The sequence below is a fragment of the Melospiza melodia genome, unplaced genomic scaffold, assembly GCF_035770615.1.
Source record: "Melospiza melodia melodia isolate bMelMel2 unplaced genomic scaffold, bMelMel2.pri scaffold_34, whole genome shotgun sequence".
In the NCBI taxonomy this organism is placed as follows: Eukaryota; Metazoa; Chordata; class Aves; order Passeriformes; family Passerellidae; genus Melospiza; species Melospiza melodia.
The window spans coordinates 7,371,404-7,391,358 of NW_026948659.1; positions in this window are offsets into that span (position 1 = coordinate 7,371,404).

Below are 19,955 nucleotides of genomic sequence, written 5' to 3' on the forward strand. Positions count from 1 at the left end.
GTAGAGGCGCTCGATGAAGACCATAAAAGGCTCTTGCAGCCCCTGCCGGACTTCATCATCCTGCCATTGGGAGGTCACCACCTCTAGCTTCTAAAAGGCCCGCTCTGCTGCTTTAGTGGTCTTTACAAGCTGAGGCGGGAACAAGGCCTTTGCTTGAGCTGCCCCCTCTGCCCACTGTCCCTCGCCCAAAAGATGTTCTTGGGAGATTACTAAACCGTCTGCGTCATGAGACATTGAAGGATTCCCCCAAAGAATCGGGAGAACCTCCAATATCTCCCTCCTCCATTCCCCCACCCAGACCCTAAACTCCATGGGTCTTGTTAAACTGGAGAAGAGGGCCCTCAGGTCCACCGGCACCATATCTCCCTGTGCAAGAGCATTCCAGAGCATACCCCGGAAGTACTCCGACCCCCGGGAGTAGTCCTTCTGCGCCTTGCACAGTTCCTTAATCCGGGCCTGTGCTAAAGGCACCCACTGGGCATGAGGGCTCCCCTCCCCGCTGAGGTGGTACGTAACCGGAGCGGCTTCCAATAAAGGTGCCTGCCCCAGCTTCCAGTCATCCACCTCCCCCCCCCCCCGAACACAAGGCGTGAGAACCGGAACGGGGAGCGTGGGAACCGGAATTGGAGGAGGTTGGGGCAGGGTCTGGCAATGGGGCAGGGCGAGGGAGTGGGCGCAGCACACCACCCCTCTCCACCTCCTCGATGGAGTTCGGAGGCGGAGCAGAGTATGAAGGTGGTGCAGGGGAGGAGTAAACAGGGGGCTGAACCGGGGGAGGAACCTGGAGAGGAGCCGATGGAGGATCGGAGAAATGGAAGGGGCAGAGGGAAGATATGAGGGAGGGACAACCGAAAAAGAGGTTGGGTCCAGGGGAAGGAAGGGGTTGGCATCAGGGAGGAAAGGGTTAGGAGGAGAAGAAAGAGCCCTGGTGGGAACAGCCGCGTGGCCGCTGCCATCTCGGGCTCCATGGGAGCCCTTTTGAAGGTCTTTGCAAAACCGAACAACTTTGGGGTTTGAAACCGGGGACATGGGGACCGGGGTAGAGGGTAAGGGAAGAGAAGGAGCCTGGCCATGGGCTCTTCAAAGGGGGAGGCCGAGCAGGTCGAAGGGGAGCAGGGGCAGGATGGACCCCCTGCCTCTGGTCGGCCTTCAAAATCCCCCTCGAGGGCTCCTGCCTGTGGGACGAGGGAAAGGTTTGAGGGGCAAGGGCAACTGAAAAAGGAGAACGAGGGGACAAACCAGAACCCGCGGGACTTTTCTTAGGCTCCCCTGATGCGCGGAGTGTCGCATACACTCTGCGCACGCAATACGCCACGGTGGCCAATTTTGTCTCCCCAGAATTTATGGCCTCTTCTAATTTTGCCACAACGGCTGCCCAAAACCGTGGCTCTTTTACGAGTTCCGGGGAGACCTTGGGGAACCTAGAAAATACCCACTTAACTAAACATCTTAACTCCTCGGCTCGGGGGCCTTTTGACCACCCCCAAGCAACAAACCCTTTACAACATAATAAACTTCCTTCTGGGATTTTCCCAAGCCGGCACCCATGGTGCCTTTCTAGAGCAGGAGCTGCTGCCACTAGAAAGGGGGAAAATCCTCTGATGGCGCAACCGCACGCCTGGGAAACAACGAGAACTTAAACAATGAGCCGCCTGCCGCCGGCCCCTGCTCCCCCCACTGCCCCAAAGTCTGGGTTTACAGCCGGAGGGAAAAAAGGAGATTGGGTGATGGTTCCGGCCCCACGTCTGGGAAATCCGGCACCCACAGGGAAGAGAAAACAAAAACGGTGCGGGGGTGAGGAAAAACCTCAAGGAGAGAAGGCAGGGGGTAGGTCCCCAACGCAGGGCATATACCCCTAGGGAAGGTTTAAAAGGCAGGGGGGAAACCGGAGAGTCCCCAGGTCGGCGCCCGAGCTTACCAATCCTTCAGCGGCGACAATGAAAAACCAGGCGAGCGTCCTCGTCTCGGGAGTTGTCCTCTGAGGGTGCGAGGAGTCCCGACTCCGATCCCCAGGGAGCGCTGCCCCTATAACGGGGCCTGCTCCCACCTGGGGTAGTCCGATGTCCAGAGGGTAGGTAAATCCCAATTCCGCAGGGTCCGGTCCGTGGTCAGATGTCCACTTCGTCAGTCCCTACGTTGGGCGCCAGACTGCGCAAGGGCGTACGCGGCCCTAAGTCCAGCTAGCAAAAGGGGAGAAGCGGCCGACGCCCCTGCGCATCAGAAGCCAGTCCCCCTTGGCGTCCTGGCCTCAGGCTGGGCTGGATTGCGGACTTGGGTTCACACAGGACGAGACGAGTGAGGAGGCGACCACTTGCTGGGGGTAAAACGTCGGTTTATTGAAGAGCCCACAGGCAGCAAAAAGGGCAACCAACAGGTGGAAAAACCCACAGCAAATGGCACCGAACACAGGGGGATACAGAGTTTTTACAGGGAAGGGGTGGAGAAGAGAGGGGAAGCCCAGCTAACCAATAGGGGAACATGTGGGGCGGTACATAAGAAAACTGACACAAGAACTTATCCAGTAATCATAGAACAAAGGAGGGGCCCCGGGACACCAGCCAACCACAATCCCCAGAGAGAAGAATGTTCTCGAAAGCAGGGAGGAGTGGGGGGTGATTGACTGGGCCCAGGGGGGAGGAAAACTTTACTTATATGGTGTGATAAGGGAGGAGCAGTTATGTAACTTGGGAGATTGACAGCTAACGGGGGCAGGGGTAACCATATTAACTCAACTGTCAGGGCAATAGTGGCGGGAAAACTGGGAAGAGAGGAACCATTTATGGAGAACAAAGGGAGAACATACATAAAATGAGGGAGCAAACTGAGAAACTTAAAAACACACCACAACATATACACACTATGACCCCTCCGACACGCAGCAAACATGGGAAAGGAATGGGAACCCTTGGACAATCTTCCACCTCCCTACCTTGTTCCTCCGCCCCAGCCCAGACCAGCTCAGGCACCACCGGTGCCCACGTTACCTCCCGAGGTGGCGATCCCACTGGGTCAGGTCTCGGCACTGCCGCTCCCACCGGAGCCGGCTGCAGTACCTCCCCCTCCACGTTAACAAGCGGCAGCGGCGACTCCGCTCCCATGTGAGCAGCCGCTGCCACTGACCCTTCCCAAAACCAAAGAAAAACAGGTAACCATCCCCAAAAACAGCTCTCCCATGGCCCATTGAACGAGAGGCGAACAAGGAGGGTGACTATGGGAGACAGTGGGGATGAGGAAGAGAAGCCCGGCTTCTTCCCTTTACTGGTGGCGGTGCTGATGGCTCCTGGAGTTATTGCCTTTGTACACGCACCAATTGACACCAGTGACATGAGAGTGTTCAAGAAAGAGATGGGAAAATTGATAGATGATCCTTTTGGCGTGGTGGAAAGGCTAGATGAATTTCTAGGGACCAGCACCTACACCTATGAGGATCTCAACGCGATCCTGAGATCGCTGTTCAACAATGAGGAGAGGGACATGATCAGACAAGCTGCGATCAAAGATTGGGAAAAGAGAAACCTCAATGGGGAAAGCGGGGCCCAGAGTTGGCCAAACCAGAAACCGTCCAGGAATGCCCAGATGGAGGAGGGGAGGCAGAAAAGGATAAATTTAGGAAATATGATAATTCAGGGTATCAGGGAAGCGGCACCCAAGGGACAGAACATGAGCAAGGTACTCAGGGAGTGCCAGGGGAAAGATGAAACTCCCATGGAATGGTTGCAGAGGCTCTGCAAGGGTTTGAGAATGTATTTGGGGACGGTTTTGCTAAAAACTCAGTCTGTGGCAAAATCCTGGGAAGACAGATAGAAAAAGTTAGAAAAGATAGATGGGTGGCAGGAAAAAGGGTTGCAAGAGCTGCTTCGGGAAGCTCAGAAAGTCTACATGATATGAGACGAAGAGAAACAGAAGATCCAAGCTAAAGTATTGGTAGCTGCAGTAAGGGAAGCACACAAACAGGAGCAGGGCAGAGGCAGAGCAAAGAAGGAGCCGGCGAAGAAGCAGAACTCTTCCCAAGGAAAAGGATCAAACAATCAGAAGAGAGATTTTGAGTGCTATTACTGCAAACAAAAGGGACACATCTGAAGGAATTGTCCCAACAAAGCCAAGGACCAGGCAATGTTGCAAGAAGATGAGAGGTGTCAGGGACTTTTCAGTTTGGAGTCCAGAACATTGAGGGAGCCCTTGATAAAATTAAAAGTAGGACCCCACAGGCAGGAGATGTGGTTTATGGTAGACTCAGGGGCGGAACGGACAGCGGTGCAGCAGCTGCCGCAAGGGTGCTCTCTGAGCACTGATTCCATGATGGTAATCGGGGAAAAAGGGGAACCCTTTGAGGTTCTGATCATAAAAGATGTAGAAATAGAAACAAAAAACAAAAGACGTACAGGAAATATCTTACTGATACAGGATGCGTATTTAAATGTACTGGGGCGGGACATGATGGTAGCCCTGAAAATCAGCTTGGCAGTGGAAAATTCAAGGCTCAGGGTGAGAATGTATAAACTCACCATCCAGGACAAGGAGAAAATAGATCCGAAGGTGTGGTATGTCAAAGGGGAAGCTGGGAGGCTGGACATAGAGCTGATTCGTGTCGAAATTGAGAGACCAGAGGACCCTATTTGGGTTAAGAAATATCCCATCTCCATGGAGGGGAGGAAGGGATTGAAACCGGTGATTGATGAAGTAATAAAGAAAGGAACGTTGGAGCCGTGCATGTCTTGGCACAACACCCCAATTCTGGCTGTGAAAAAGATGGATGGCAGCTTTAGGCTAGTGCAAGATTTAAGGGCTGTGATTCAGAGAACTAAGACCTTGTTCCCCATGGTCTCAAATCCTTACACCTTGTTGAATAACATTTCTCCTGAGGACACATGGTACAGCATGATTGATTTGAAAGATGCTTTCTTGACCTGTCCTTTAGCAGAGGGCAGCAGAGATTGTTTTGCGTTTCAGTGGGAAGATCTAAAGGCGAACAGAAAGCAGCAGCTCAGATGGACGTCGTTGCCTGAAGACTTCATGGATTCCCCAAAATTTATTCGGGCAAGCAATTGAGCAGGTATTGAGCCATTTTGTACCAATGGAGGGAACAAAATTTTTACAATATGTAGACGATTTGCTGGTTGCAGGTCCAAGGGAGGAGGTTGTAAGAGTGAGCACCATTGAAGTATTGAACTTTTTAGGGGAAAAGGGGTTGAAGGTGTCAAAGTCTAAGTTGCAATTCACAGAGCCCGAGGGCAGGTACTTGGAACATTGGTTAACCAAGGAAAAAAAGAAATTGGATCCAGAGCGGGTGGCAGGGATTGTTGCCTTACCACCCCTGCAAACGAAAAGGGAGGTCAGACAGCTTTTGGGGCTGTTGGGATATTGCCAGCAGTGGATTGAAGGGTACAGTGAAAAGGTGAAGTTTCTATTCAAGAAACTCACCACAGACCGAGTCAAATGGATAGAAAAGGATGAAGAAGAACTCAGGGGAGTCAAGGAAGCACTCACAGCGGCACCGGTGCTGAGCGTCCCTGATGTGAAGAGACCCTTTCAGTTGTTCGTGGATGTGAGTAATCACACGGCACACAGGGTGCTGACATGGGACTGGGCGGGAGTCAGAAAACCTGTGGCTTACTTGTCCTGGCTTTTGGACCCGGTCAGCAGGGGCTGGCCCACCTGCTCGCAGGCAATTGTGGCTGTGGCATTGCTGGTGGAGGAGGCCAAGAAGGTAACCCTCGGTGCACCATTGGTAGTATTTGCACCGCACAACGTGTGGGGAATACTACAACAGAAAGCAGATAAATGGCTCACTGATGCTATATTGCTTAAGTATGAGGCCATTTTGATTCATTCACAGTATCTGGAATTGCGGACAACAACTGCACAAAACCCTGCGCAGTTCTTGTTTGGGGAAGCTTTGGAGGAAATTGTTCACGGTTGTGTGGAAGTGGTAGAGTTGCAGACAAAAATCAGAGAGGATTTGGAGGAGGAGGAATTAGATGAAGGGGAAAATGGTTTGTAGATGGGTCAAGCAGGGTGATTGATGGGAAAAGACAGTCAGGGTGTGCAGTCGTGGATGAACGAATGGGGAAAGTGATTGAAGCGGGTCCCCTGAGTGCAAGTTGGTCAGCTCAGGCTTGCGAACTGTACGCAGTTCTGAGAGCCTTGAAAGGACTGAAGGGGAAGAAGGGAACAATTTTTACAGACTCTAGGTATGCCTTTGGGGTGGTTTACACCTTTGGGAAAATCTGGGAAGTAAGGGGATTGATCAACACCCGGGGAAAGGAACTGATGCACGGAGAATTGATCCGGCAAATCTTGAAAGCACTAATGGGGACTGAGGAAATTTCAGTGGTCCATGTGAAGGAACACCAGGCAGGAATTCAGTTCCAAACATGCGGCAACAATTTGGCAGACCAGGAAGCCAAAACCGCAGCACTGATGATGGTAAGTACCCTGGAAATTGAAGCAATCAAGGTCCCAGATGACCCTCCTGAACCCTCCCAAAAGGAGATTGAAAGCTATGAGAAGGTTGGGGGAAAATTGGAGGAAGGTAAGTGGAAATTGCCAGATGGGAGAGAACTAGTCTCTAAAGGTTTTACCAGGAAGATTTTGAGGAAACTGCACCAGCGAATACACGGGGGGGGGGGGGGGGGGGCAGAGACCCTGGCAGAACAATTTTTGAAATTTTTCCAGTGCAGGGGAATTTACGAATTGGCCAAACAAGAGGTACAAGGATGCCTGATTTACCAAAAATTAACAAGACTAAGGCCATCCTGGGGAGTTGCCCCATCGCGTATCGACAATTTGAAAGGATTCAAGTCGATTTCACTGAATTGCCCAAAGTGAGGAGGCTCAAATTTCTGCTTGTGATCGTGGACAAATTGACCCATTGGGTGGAAGCTTTCCCCAGTCCACGGGCAATGGCTCAGACAGTATCCAGGAAATTGCTGGAGGAAATTGTGCCCTGATATGAGGTGGTGAATTACATTGATTAGGACCAAGGAAGTTATTTTACGTCAAAAATTATTAAGCAGATGGCAGAGGCACTAGGCATTCGGTGGGAATACCACACTCTGTGGCATCCCCAGAGCTCAGGACAGGTGAAAAGGATGAATCAGATCTTGAAAGCGCAGTTGTCTAAATCAATTTTAGAAACTCGGATGTCCTGGCCGAAATGCCTACCTTTAGCCTTGCTTAATATCACAAAATGCCTCATTCAGAGATGGAGCTCTCATCCTTCGAGATGTTATATGAAATGTCATATAAGCATGGGATGCCAATGGGACACCCCAGACTTGAGGACAGCCAGATTCAACTGTATTTGGTTGGGATAAACAGAAACTTACAGGAACTAAGAAAACAAGGGATAGTATCTTATTGTGCTCCTCTGGGATTTGCTATCCACAAAATTCAACTGGATGACAGAGTGCTCGTGAAAGTGTGGAAAGCTGTACACCTCTCTCCTCACTGGTAAGATACTTTTCTTGTACTCCTGACAACAGACACGGCCATTTGGATGGCGGAGGCTGGACACACGAGTCTAGGGTGAAGAAAGTCGAACATCGGGAGGAAGCACCCAAGTGGAGAGTCACTTCTTCCCCACGTGACTTGAAACTCAAACTCCAATGTCCTTGTAAATGACCGACAGTGAATAGATATGTTGTATACTGACTCTGTATGCTATCCGTTTGTACTTTTTAAGTGTGAATATTGTCAGGGAGCTTTTATTGTACGCTGCAGAAGGGGGCAGAGGCCAAAGGGATTGTGCACCCAGTGTCTGGAAGAGGAGCTTGAGCTGACTGACTGCATTCTAACCCTAGCCACAGATTCAGGAATTATTGAATTAGATTCACAAGAGTGGTTCCACATTTTCCAGAACGGGGTGCGTGGAAAACTCAAATCTAAGGCAGAAATATTGTATGTGGAGTGCCGAAAGTCAATCAAGGTACTGTGCAGCTCAGATGCCATCAGAATTTCAAGGTGGGGAACCTTTAAAAAGAGGTAAGTGGCTAGATCAGAGAACGTATTCCCTGAAGAATACTCCTGCTGCCGCGAAGATGGTCTTCCTTGCCGCTGGTGGTACCTCAGGGGGCAGAGGCAAAAGCAGAGGAGTACGCCTGGTGGGAATTCTGATTGTCCTGAGCCTAGCCATGTGCACGACGCAGAGTCTGCACACTGAGGTCCCGATGAGAGGCAGAAACGAGAGCTCCACAGATGAGTGTGGAAATTGCACTCAGGTGGTCCCAGCTGTAAAGGGAACAAGAAACCCTCAGCATACCAAGCCCTGGTAGATTGTCTCAGGGAACCCGGCAGGTACTGTTGGAAGAATGGCATGAGGGTCAAATTGTGGGAATTGGTAACAGGGATTTGGTGTATTAATCATGAGGCAGGGCTAAGGAACGGGCAGCCAGATAAGCACAAGCACCAGATACAAAAACAAAATGCAGAAATAATGTCAATCTCCATTTGTAACCAATGTAACCGAACCATGTGGGTTGGGGGAAAAATGGAATCAATCTTTGTCCCGTATCACCAGGTGAATCCATTGTTTTATGACAATGCGAGGCTGGGGATATGCATGATGAACAGGAAAATGTATTGCATGGAAAGAAATCTTAAATTTGATAGCAGATTTACCTTGAGCAGAGAACCAATCATATTGGGTTTGGCAGAGGCAAATGATGATAGGGTGTGCCTGCAATATGATTGGGTTGTCTGTTTCATGAAAAATAAAGATGGTGAGGATCCTGAGGGAAGAATGAGAGAAATAACTCAGGAATTGAAGGGAAGGGAGTCAGAAATGAGGAGAAAGCAAGTTGAACAGGAAAGATTAAAAACTCTGGGTGAACAGTATGAATTGCTGGAGAAACAATATGCTGATGGGGAGCTGCTTTCCCCGGAACAGAACCTGTTCATTGACCTGATGCAAGAAATTGCAATTGAACTAGGATTGTCAAATTGCTGGATTTGTGGGGGGCTGAAGTCAGCAGAAAAATGGCCTTGGAAAGGGGAAGGTTTGGGTCCGGAACAGCTTCTGAAATGGGACAATCCGAGGGTCTCAAAATTGGCACAGAGACCTGAGGGATGGATTTTGGACCAGAGGTTGATTGAAACCATCTGCACCAGTCGAGAAGGAAAGGAGTACACCAAAATGGTGGGATGCACCCCGTGTGTGTCTACCCTGACGGTGAACTCAAACACCAAAAGCAAGGTCTAGCAGCCAGAACCCCTTTCGGGGTACTGGAGCAGGAAGAATGAGACAAATTGTGAATGGAACAAAAGGATAGAATTGTGTTGGGTCAAAAATCCTGGAGCCAACACTTTCCAATCCTTGGAAGGCCTGAGGGAATACTGGGGAGACCCAGGGAGGACAAATATCAGATGGAAAGCCCCGGATAGAATTTATTGGATTTGTGGGAAAAAGTGTGTTACCCCCGAGGTGGAAGGGATCATGATCATGCACTCTGGGCATGATCCGGCCAGTCTTCTTTACTCTCCCTTGAAGAAAAAGTAACCTACTAGGGGCTCCTCTGTATGAGACCCTGAGGAGGAAGAGAAGAATCCTGAAAAAATGATACATGTAATAGGTGGTAAACAAACCATGGGGGAGGAAGAGTGGCCAGCTGCAAGGATAATTGATTATTATGGACCGGCCACGTGGCCTCAAGATGGAAGCTACAAATATAGGACTCCAATTTACCTACTGAACCGGCTGATATGGCTTCAGGCAGTGGTGGAAATTGTTTCGAATCACACTTCTGAGGCCCTGGATTTACTTAGTCGGCAGCACACCCAGGTACGGGCATTTGTGTACCAAAATTGAAGAGCTTTAGACTATTTGCTGGCCGAAGAAGGGGGAGTGTGTGGAAAGTTCAACGAATCAGAATGTTGTATTGAAATCGATGATTATGGGGAAACCATAAGAGGTTTGGGGGCCGAGATCAAAAAGGTGGCCCATGTCCCTGTTCAAAAATGGAACTGGACTTTAAAATCTTCATGGTGGGACAAATTGTTTGATGGGGCCTGGTGGAACAAAGTGATGTTTTTTGTGCTCTGTTCAGTAGCTGGCATCCTATTCCTGCCTTGTCTAATTCCATGCTTTTTTAGACTGATCCACTCCGTGGTCCAGGGAATGCAGATAGCGATAATTCCCGTGGATCCGGAGGGAGCTTCCAGAGGCAACACATCTAAAATCATGTGATTGGAAGAAAGGAAGTGTGCCAGCAATGCTGCTGAAGTATTGGCAAAGTTCGAGAAACAAGCAAAAGCGAATGTGAATAATATGGGATAACAGGGTGTTCCACAAGGGGAGTACAGAATAGTGTAAGGGAGCACTCTGTTTGTGAAAGACCCTCAGTGGTGGTGGGTAGAAGTAGAAAATGAAAAATTTAGCAATTTGAGAACATGAATTGAATTGGTGATATAAATGGGGAGGGATTGAAATATATGATAGAGATAATTCATGCTATTAATGTATAAAATATTGTAAAATCTACACTGTGCTTTGACCATCCTGGCCAGGAGCAGTGTCTTATTCATATCTAGTTCCTGGACGTTTGTTGAGATAAACATTGGGGTTTTAACATAAGAATAGAAGTTTCCAGGCCGATAATCGCTGGCTTCCCTGGGTCGTCGTGTCCACCTAAGAGTGATTATCGTCTTGATGATTACATCTACCATGATGATCGACGGCGCCACCCTGATGCATGTGAATGCTGACTTCCCCGGAGTCGACTGACAACATCGAGACACCTGGACTGAGTCTTTGTCTACCTCTGCACATGTAAAGCCATGGTTCTGGATGTGAAGAGACACAAAGAACATTCGGTCATTTCTGCCTCAGGAAGAATAAATTGTATAAGAACTGCTGCACGATGCATCATTCATGAACAGGGAGAGACTCTGACATTCGGAGGTCAGATCCGTGTTCACCCAGCACCGATCCCGGGCTCAACGCTGACCCTTGGCTGAGGTGGTTTTGACGACCAAACTTCGGTCTCACAGACAAATTAATAAATCTTTGCTAAATTTTCTTATAAGTTTGGCTCTCAGTTTGATCATTTAAAACAGGATGTAACAGCACAGACTGCTGAAAAGATTCCAACTGGTCTCAGGACCCAGAGAAAGCCAAAACTGTTTAACTTGGTATTTGGTAGTCCAAGTCTGTATAAAAAAATGCTCTAAAATGTCAGCTTTCAAGAAAATGTCCTAGGTTGATGTTTCCTGTGCCGGTGAGAGTCTTAAACCCAGCCTTCTCCTGACCTCTCTGCTGTTGCAGTTCCATGGACAGAAGCTGTTGTCTCTTACCCCCTGCCATGGGCAGGCTGGTGTTCATCCATCTACAGGACAGCAGGGACCCATCCCACGTCACTGAGACCTGGGAAGGCAAAATCCATCACTCCAAATGTCCCCCCTTGCTCCTTCTTGCCAGACGTTTGACCCTGGCACTGGAGTTTGCTGCTGGTTGCTGCAGGAAAAGGGAAAACCATTTGACATTTTGGGGCAGATAGAACCAAGGGTCCTTTGTGACACAGAGGGGCCACATGGAGACAAATATCCATTGTGACAGTTTGGGATCTCATGGAACCCATTGTTGGTTATGACAATGCAGATCCAAGGAGACCATGGTGTTGCTCATTGTTTATGCAAAGCTTTTACATTAATTATGGAATCATGGAGCCCATTGTGACACAGCGGGGACCTGTGGAACCAAAGGGCCATGGTGACACTTGGAACTAAGGATACCACTGTTGAGTACAGAACCTCGTTGAACCAAAAGTCCATTGCCACAGAGCAAGGCCTCATGGAACCATGGAGTGCAAAGGTCTAAAACATTTCCTGCACAGTTCTGCCTTGGGTGAGGGGAACATTGTTGGTGGCAGCTTGGTCTTGGCACACACCTGAGGAGTGTGTCTGTTTTCATTGGGGAAACTCAGGAGTTTCAGATTGCTTCAAAAACTACAAAAAGTGAAAACCCCTCTTAGGCTGAGTGCAGCCAGCTCTGCAAGCACAGCAGGGCCCAGGGGAGTGAGGACAGACAGGATGGGGCTGGGCAATGTGGAGCAAGGTTGTTCACACTGGGTCAGAGCTCCAGGCACAGCTTCTGTGGGCAGGCCAGAGCTGCTGAGGAGAGACCCTGGGTCAATAACAATCACAGAATGCTGCAATTGTCTCTGCTCCAAAGACAGCAGTAATAAAATACATCCATTAATATAGGAGTGCATATTGTTTAGAAGCTCTTTGAAATATTTCTCCATAACTGGAGGAGGAGACCTAGAAACCTAGGAGAGGCAAGGACACTGTGGCAGCTTCAGGCCCAAAAAGTGCAAACAGTGAATTGAGGAGAGCAGACTGGGAGGATGGGACTTCATAACCTGAAGCTGTAATTAGACAATTAACCCCAATATAGAAATGGACCAAAACTTATAAAAGTGTGAAAATGTGTGACCCATTGTCCATCTTGGTCCCTCAGCCGGGCTCTTGTACTGCCCCAGGTGTGTCTTTGAAGGCCTTTTAATAAATCCCTACTTTATTCCTGTAACTCTGTCCAGCCTCTGTTCTAGGCAGACTCTCAAGGCATCAAGGCCTGGCTGGCTGGGACACCTGGGGGCCACCTGACAGGTCCAGCTGACTCTGGCATGCCGAGAGCTGCTGCTCATCAGCCCCTGGAGCACTGGGGCTCTGGGCTCTCCTTCCTGTGGAAAGAACTGTCCTTCTCCTTCAGGTGTCCGTGGCCAAAATCAGGATTCGTCCTCCAGATTTCCATATATGCAAGGATTGTTCCCAGATGAAATCTGCCGGGACTGACAGATCCGGCTGGCTTGGCCACCCAGGGGCCACCTCTCATCTGCCTTTGAAACACGGGGACTATGCGCTTTTCTTTCTTATTGGAAAAAAGCACCTTTCACATCCAGGCACCCATGGCCAAAGTTGGGAATCTACCTCCAGAATTCCCTATATCCAAGGATTTCTCCCAGACAAAAGCTTCCAGGAGAGACGGGTCTGGCTGGCCTTGGTTTCTGAAGAGCTGGTTCTCATCTTCCTTTGAAGCACTGGGGCTCTGTGCTTTCCATCCTAATGAAAAGAACTTTTCTTCCTGTTCAGGTGTCCACAGCCAAAACTGAGATTCTTGTGAGAGTATTATTAATAATTGGTTAGCTGAGAAAGCCATACTGACATAATACTGGTGGTTAAGCTGAAGGAGAAAAGTCAGCAGTTAGCAAGCTGAAAGGAGAGGTCAGCAGTCAGTGACCTTGCTGCAACATGAGGATAGGGAGTAGAGATTCTTCCTGAATATATCCTGAGAATATGTAGAAAGTATCAAAAGTAGAACCATAGGAATGCAGAAGTAGGCGTAGTTGCTGATATGTAAGCTGACCAATCCTGAGCTCAACTTTTGCAATATGTATGAAGCTCATTATTAACTGTATTTAACCCGCTGTACTGATCAATAAAATTGGGCCTGTGATGATCTAATTGATGTCCTGGTCTCCTTCCGTCGACAAATGGTGGAGAATGCGGGCAACGCCGAATCTCTGTCCTTTTTTCTCAGATTAAAAGAAAAAGGGGATTAGGCCACGGTGAAGGAAGTTGGGTTTGGGTCCTTGCAGCCGGGACGGTGCCGGAATTTGGAGCACCCTTGGTGATCACAACAGTGAATCAAGCCAATACATGTTGCGGGAGCCTGGAGAGCTGCAACAGCGCGCGCTGATTAATAGGTATGGATAGGCAAGCGGCATATGATTTATTCGCCGCATATTTAGAACAGCGAGGAATAAAAGGGATAGATTTAAAAAAGGAATTACCAGGGTTATTAGCCTATGGCCATGCTAAGGGTATCTTTTCTAACCCTCATACAGTTCATGAGCTAGCAGAGTGGAAGAAGTTTGGGGAAATACTGTGGGATACAGTGTTAGACTATGATAAGTCAGCAAAGAAATTAGGAAAGTTATGGCGGGTGGTGTATAACACGTTACTTCAGCAGGTCTCTGAGAGAAAGGCAGCAGAAAGGGCAACAGAAGCTCATAAGAGGAATATAGGGTATGGTCGTGAGGATGATCCCCTGGCACCTTCTGTAACTAAGATACTTATGCCTAAGGGTCCCCAGCAAAGTGGTGTGGAGGATTTTCCTATAGGCGCAGTGGAACCGTCTGCACCTTTCCTGTCAGAGGGGGAGGGCGAGTCGGATGGTGGGGGTAAGAGCAACCAGCTTTGCCTCCGCCACCAGCTTCAGGCGGGTCGGATGGTGGGGGTGGGAGCCAGCCAGCTTCGCCTCCGCCGCCAGCTTTGCCTCCGCGGCTTCCCCCGAGCAAGCCGGCTCCTGTTACAGCTTCAGCGGGGGGGCCACTTCCCCCGTGCGAGCCAGCTTAAGCGGAGCGGCCGATTCACCCGCACGAGCCGGCTCCGCTCAAGCCGGCTCCGGTTTCACTGTCAGCTCCAGCGGGGGGGCCGCTTCCCCCGCGCGAGCCAACCTCTGCTTCACTGCCTTCCCCGTGCAAAAGCTCGGTGCCTGCACCGAAGCGCCAGCAGCATAGCACCCTTAAAGGGCCAGATCCCATCCCAGGGGCACACCGTGATCCATGGGGGGAGATGGCTAAACAGAGGAGGGAAGCTTGGGCTGCTTTGGCGAAAGAAGTAATGCAAATGGGGGATGGTGAGGCGGTGGAAATAGCTTCTAGTCTTGCATGTCCAGTTACATACACACCACAGTATGATGCACAGGGGAACCTTACGCATAATATAGCAGAATATACTCCCTTAGATTGGAAGCTGTTAACTCAGCTACGTTCTACGGTTAGTCAGTTTGGAGTAAAAAGTGAACCTGTTAAGCAAATGTTAGATTATCTTTTTAATACTCAGGTTTTATGTCCTAATGATTTAAGAGGAATAGTTCGGTTGATATTTACTCAGCATCAGCAGTTATTGTTTAATGCACATTGGCACGCGTTGGTAAATGAATCGGTTGCTGTACAACGAGCCCAGGGAGACCCATTACATGGGGTGACAGTAGAGGAGCTGATGGGCTTAGGGGCATATTTGCGTACAGAGGCACAGATGATATAGGGAGCTGATAAACTTAGAGAGTGTATGAGGTTGGTGCGTGCTGCAATAGATATGGTTAAAGAGCCAGGAGGGTTACCGGCTTATATGGGTATTAAGCAAGGAAGGGAAGAATCATTTGGAAATTTTATTGATAGAGCAGCTACTGCTATAGATCGGGCTGGTGTTGCAGGGCACTCTTGAAGCAGGTGTGCTTTGCAAAATAGCAATCCAGCAACCCAAAGAGTGTAAGCTACTTTAAGGGCAAATTGGACTATCGAGGAAGCATTAGAGTGAATGGCATTAATGCCAACAGCTTCATAGGCATTTATAGCAGAAGCCTTAAAGGAATTAGGATTAGGGTTGCAAAAGCATAGTCTACTCAAAATCAGGTGTTAGCTGCTCTTGCTCCTCTCCAAAGCGGCTCACTGGCAGTCACGTAAAGAGGCTCGAGACCATTCATCAAGTGCTACCGATGCGGCAATGAGGGACAGACACAAGTTGCCGCCGTGACATCGGAGACACCAGCTGCTGCCGTGACATCGCTGCTACCTCCTGTCTGCAACCCGCAACAACCGGGAGCCTCGGCTTGGACTTATCAGCAGCAGTAGATGTCACACTAATGACAAACCGGCCTAAGAGGATACCCACTGGAGTAAAGGGTCCTCTTATACTAAATGGACAAACATGTGGAGCATTATTGCTGGGACGTTCCTCTATAACTATGTTGGGATTATTTGTTTTGCCTGGTGTTATCGATGCGGACTTTACAGGGGAAATACAAATCATGGCTTACACCCTTTATCCTCCGATTAAAATTACAAAAGGACAACGCATTGCACAATTGGTACCACTGTCACAAATGACATCAGGAATACAACCATTTACTGGACAAGCACGGGATGAAAAAGGTTTTGGCTCTACTGGTGTTACACTTTTAACTGTGGATTTACAAAATAGACCAAAACAAAAGGTTGAAATTACCTATGGGCATCAAAGCATAACCCTTTATGGATTATTGGATACAGGAGCAGATACTAGCATCATTTCTCCAGAAGCCTGGCCACAACATTGGCCTCTATTTCCTTCATCAAACATGCTCACAGGAGTAGGAGGATTTACATTGGCAAGCAGGTCGCCGTCTTTGTCTGTGTGCATTGAGAATCAACAAATATCTGCTGTGTTTTCAATTGTTCAACTGCCTCCTACAGTTTCCTGTGTAATTGGAAGGGACATTTTAACACAATTGGGAGTGGTGTTAACTAATCAGCACCCTTTGGGGTAATTGCCATTGCTTGGACTTTCCCCATTCCACTCACCTGGAAAACGGATACACCGGTGGTGGTTAAGCAATGGCCATTAAAAGGGGAGAGTCTTATGCATGCCCATGAATTGGTACAGGAACAATATACAAAGGGACACCTGCGACTGTCCACAGGCCCTTGGAATACACCTATTTTTGTAATCAAAAAGAAATCAGGGAAATATCGTTTGATACATTATTTGAGGGCTGTAAATGACCAAATGGAACCAATGGGGGCCTTACAGCCTGGTCTTCCAAATCCAGCTATGATTCCAGAACACTGGCCACTTTTAATTATTGACCTAAAGGATTGTTTTTTCACTATTGGCCTGCATCCTGATGACATGAAGAGATTTGCTTTTACTTTACCAGCAATAAATCGTGGGGAACCAGATAAAAGATTTGAATGGACATCTCTTCTGCAGGGCATGCGCAACTCCCCCACTTTATGTCAGCTTTATGTTGATGCTGCATTACAGCCACTACGTCGTAAATGGCCAGCAACTATAATATATCATTACATGGACGATATTTTGTTTGCACAGCAACAGCCATTCTCCTCTTTACAGATTGACACCATTAAAAATACTCTTGCTGCATATTCACTTGTTATTGCTGCAGAGAAAATTCAGACTACAAAGCCCTGGAAATATTTGGGATGGACTTTGACGGATCAAAAAGTGATACCACAAAAATTAGAATTACAATTGGACATTAAAACTCTACATGATGCACAGAAGTTGCTGGGAGGCTTACAGTGGCTGAAGCCTATTGTGGGAATACCAAATCACTTATTAGAAGCCCTACAGCCTTTGTTAAAAGGCGTGGACCCTACTACTCCTGTACACCTGACAAAGGAGCATCATCTTGCCTTGCAGCAAATTAGTAACTGTGTACAGCAAGGGTATGTGTCTCGTCGACAACTCGACCACCCCATTGACCTTACTATTTGGAATAGCCCTTGCCACTTGCTTGGTGCTCTCTCTCAGTTGCAAAAGAAAACGGGGGAGATACGGGTGTTGGAATGGTTATCACCACCACTACAGCATAAGAAAACAATATCTTCAAAAATTGAACAATTGGCTGCATTAATCAAAAAGGGGCGTCTCAGAATTCTTGAAGTGGATGGTAGAGAACCTGCTACTATTAGATTGCCTATGGAAAAAGAAACCTTGGACTGGTACTTGATAAATTCAAAGAATTTACAAGAAGCATTATTGATGTCACCTGCTAAAGTAGAGACTAGTAAATTAGTGCCTAGAGTTTTGCAATGGATGACAGAATGGAACTGGATCACTCGACCTTTAAGAGAAGAAAACCCCATAGAAGGAGCTATTACAGTTTTTACAGATGCAGGAAAGAAATCAAGGCGTGCTGCTGTTACCTGGCAAGAAAAAGGACAATGGAAGCATCAACTCCTCACAGCAGACCCTGCAGATAGCTTACAAACTTTGGAATTGTTAGCAGTAGTATGGGCGGTGTCCAACTTACAGGAGCCTTTAAATGTGGTCACAGACTCTATGTATGTTGCAGGAGTAGTCAAACGAATAGAGGAAGCAGCAATTAAGGAAGTGAATAATAAACGATTGTATGAGTTACTGATACAGTTAAGGAAAGCTTTACGGGAAAGAGCAAACGGTACCCTTAAGCAGTATATTGAAAAACATCAAGATTTGACAGACCCACAAGCATGTTTGGCTAAGCCTCTGGTGGATCGCCTTACGGAGGAGGACAAGGAGCGACTGGGGAAGAAACTGCTTCTAGTCCTACGACCACTACTGTTTCAATTGAAGGGGTACTCGGAAGCGGTGGACAGAGCACTGACACGTCACTACCGGACGGCCCAGGAGTTGATTGGTTTCATTGACTCATTATCAACTTTTCATTTAACAGATCCAGCGAAACTACATTGCCTTGACTGTCACAATTCACATTGTGCTGCCTGGATAGCTCTACGTTGTGGGGGTTGTAAAAGAACTTTTTGGATAGAACAATCATTATTACGGGATTTGTGGTGTCATACTTGTGAACACGAGCATACGTGGGGAAAAAGCTGGCAAGATGAATTAAGGAGACAAACGGGGCAAACGCATATATAGCTTTAAATCTTTATGAGTCTCCTGAACAGAAGGTTCTTGCTTATTATCGATGGGAAATACAATGTATTGTGAATAGAATCAAGGTTCAAAGTAAATCACGTATAGTTTCTATAAGGTGTAGGAAATTAGTGCCTTTAACACAGCATTCAGTTGTAGGACCCTTCCAAAGGGATCCTGATAGAGCATTAGATTGCTGCATTGATAAGTTGAAAAAATTAAGTTTGCAAGTGGCAGGACCAGTGAAATTAGGAGCAGCAAGATTGAAGACAGATAAGAAAAAGAAGGCAAAAAAGGGAACGGTCTCATTTGAATAGGGGTATCAGTGATTGCTAATTAATTTTCTATGATTAGAACAATTTTACTGTTGTGGGACCCTCGGGAGGATATAGTTGTTGAGGAGGATAACGAACAAGAACTACGATTACGAAATAAGATACACCTTGTGTTAAAGAAGGACCTTGAGCTGTTAGCCTCATATAGTAAAAAGGCTGAAGAGGCTTTGCGATCACCACCATTGAATTGCTTGCTTTGGGTTGAAGATACAGAATTTTATACTGGTCCTTACTTACATTCGCTTCCTTGTTATGTTTGCAAAAAGGATAAAGATAAATGCTATGCATGGGTAGCTTTGCATTGTGCAGATTGTAATCGGGTTTATTGGTATTCACAGAAGTCATTGGGATATTTATGGTGTACATCTTGTTTTGGAAAGTGGATTCGAAATCATATCTGGGTTAGAGCTCTTGAACAAATTACTGGCCTGCCAGGACGGACAGGATTACAGCTCTTTGAGAGTGCAGAACAAGTGGCTGTAGCATATCTTAGGTGGAAGTTACAGGAAAACCTTAGAATATTTGAAATTACTAGAGCCTCACGTATCATAGCAGCTCGCTGCAAAGCTGATTTGCCTTCAAACTTACCTCGTGCTATACTTGTGAGCAAGGATGCTGATTTAGAATTAGATCAGTATATTCGAGAATTGACTCAGCCTTACAATAGACAATCTAGCAAACCAGGGAAAAGACAGCGAAGAAAGAAAAAACAACGTAAGCAGAAGGAAGAAAAGGAGGAGCAAAGCAAGCAGAAAGAAAAATGAGGTTTGTTCTTGTTATACTGCTCAATGCTGTAGCAAGTGAAGCAGTAGGAGTAACACACTTTAGTCAACCAAGGGAAAATTTATGGGTAACGCTTGCTAATCAAACTAACCAATCATCACTTTGTCTTAGTCTTGGAGGAGTCACTAACCCATTTCGAACATGCCTGGTGGGACTTCCGGTGTGGTCTCCTGGAGAATTTTGTAGTTTGATAAACAATCAAACCTTATGTATGTCTAACATGTCAAACATCACATTGCCGGTGCAACAAGGGTATACTGCAGGTCAGAGTGATGGCTATCGTCAATGCTTACTAATCCAATCACTTAACACCTCTTTGCATTCTCCTCCTGAAGAATTGGATCTTTTTGGAAGTACAAATGCCAGCATATCTAACACTACAGCTGGTGGATGGTTTAGCTTCAAACTTTTGGGTGC